Source organism: Hemibagrus wyckioides, linkage group LG28, assembly GCF_019097595.1.
Source record: "Hemibagrus wyckioides isolate EC202008001 linkage group LG28, SWU_Hwy_1.0, whole genome shotgun sequence".
In the NCBI taxonomy this organism is placed as follows: Eukaryota; Metazoa; Chordata; class Actinopteri; order Siluriformes; family Bagridae; genus Hemibagrus; species Hemibagrus wyckioides.
Window position 1 is genome coordinate 19,857,024 of NC_080737.1, and position 2,500 is coordinate 19,859,523.

The following is a 2,500-nucleotide window of genomic DNA, read 5'->3' on the forward strand; positions in this document are numbered from 1 at the left end:
GGAGAAAAGAAATATAAGCTCACTAACACACTAAGATGCAAATTAAAAGAAGAAGAAGAAGAAACTTTATTTAGATATCCGCTTATTTCCTGCTTTTAATTCAGCTTCGCTAACACACATCACAATTACTGTTACTGTTTCTAAAAATATCAACTGAAAAAGGAACAGAAAAAGCTGCAGACACACAATAAAGGAAATAACTTCAATTATTAATGACTGGATTTTTTTTTTCTTTTTAAAAGGCTGTATTATATATGCAGATGGCTAACTGCTGTTTATCTGATTTGCTAGCAGGAATGTTAACATAATGTTTCGTGTATTACTGGCAAGTGTTCTGTCTGTGTCCTAGTATCTGTGTAGTTTTTTAGAATGAACTCTAGTCCTCTCTCTGTCACACACTAGCGTTGTTATAAATATCTATTTTTACATAACACTGTAAATTTATTTATTTTTTATTCTCTTTTCCGCTGCTAACATTGGATTGTACAGCCGGAGCTTGAGCGCTAGAGGGCAGTGTAGAGCTGCAGCTCTCTCAATACGCGCACTGAATTCAGATTCAGCCTCTGAGCGTGTGTGTGTGTGTGTGTGTGTGTTAACCCTTCGTGAAAACATTTAACTGGTATATCACTCTAAAATATAGTCTTTTGGATCCTGAGATTTAAGTATTTATTTTGATGAAAATTAAATCCGTTAAAATGTGCAGTTTAGATTAAATGTAGGAGATCAGTCAGGACGAATCATTTTGTTTGATTCCATGAAATGAATCCAAAGAATCAATTCCTCGTTTCCTTAATCTCACACGAATCAAAACACTAAGGGAGAGAAGATTTTTTTTCTCTGTAAATCATAATAATCACTTTGCCATAATACTGAGCTGAAAGGATTTGTTCGTGACTCGATACTCTCGGTTCATCAAAAGAATCAAATGAAACAAATGAATGATTCTTTTGATTTCAGGATGAACCATTTATATTCATGAACGAGTCATTTTCTCTGACTCTTTTAAGCAAATCAAAAGAATCTATTTCAGCTATTTCCTCCTAAATTCTGAAAGTTAAAGGTTGATTCTTTGTGTTTGGCTCCTTCCAGGTGAATCGGGTGAACCCATGTGTGTGATCGATGAACATCAGCTGAACTTCTTGGTGTAAATTATTATAAAACTGTAAGGAATATAAGTGAGTGGTACAGTTTATAGAGTTTTGCACGTATCCTGTTCAGGAGAGCTCGTGATGTTGAGAGAGCAGTGACGTGAGAACACACCCAGGTGCTGAGAGCCAATCAGATCGCAGCTTTACACACTCTGAAGCTTGTGGCCAGAAAAGTGCACAAAACACACAATGATCTTGGAGTCACACGTTGTTATAGACTCCGCCCCTTTAAGCCCCGCCTCCAGATGAAGGCTGATAATTTACAGACTGTCGCAACACTGAGGGCAAGAAACCTTTACTATCATCACACATACATTACAGCACAGTGGAATACTTTTCTTCACATATCCCAGCTGAGGGTCAGAGCGCAGGGGCAGTTACGATGGGAGGGTTAAGGGCCTTGATCAACTGACCAGCAGTGGAGTCTCCGATCAACAACACAGAGCTTTAACCACTTAAGTTGAATTGTGCTTTTAAGGTCACTGTTAGCATTGTTTAACTAAAATAATACACAAATCAATAGATAGTAATGCAGTGTGTGTGTGTGTGTGTGTGTGCGCGTGTGTGTGTGTGTGTGTGATGCTGAACTATTCTACCCTGCTCTGAAGCTATAAAACACCTTTAAGGATTAGAACCTGAGCGACTTACTGGACTGACTTCAATAGGAACCAGCTAAACAAAACAAAACACACACACACACACACACACTTTCCTCCGGCAAATCGAAGTTCATGTCCATGTTAAGGTCCACGTTCGGCGCCATACAAAACTGAACCATGTGTTTTGAATATGCGGTTTGTGAGCAACTGTTGAGAATGCCAACAAAAAGAGAAGCTGTGTTTGTGTGTGTGTGTGTGTGTGTGTGTACAGTATGCGTTTAAGGGCGTGTATAAACATGTGTTTATTATTCTGCCATTGGGTGGAGGGGGAATTCATTCAACTCATATTATATATCCTGTAACCAAGAGCTTCGTCCCTGCCTTTTCCTTTCTCTGACGCACACACACACACACACACACATGGGGACCTGCCCTGTGTTGCATTTGTTCTGTGGGATAAATTACTTTTGACAGCTTGAGCATTTAACCAACCAGAACCACATTACAGGAGCATCTTCTCCATACACACACACACACACACACACCCTATACAGTACATAAAGCCGAGCTCCGGTTACACACTGATGATTGAAAGCAGACGGAGTTTATGAGGTGCTGTTGGTGCCAGCTTTCTGATCTCAGGTTCAGGTTCCGTCCCAAACCCGGGTCTCCTTAGTGTTCCTACTGCCACACTACAGACAGCCATTTTGGATCCGTCCCAAACACAGCAACACATGGAATTAATACGAACGA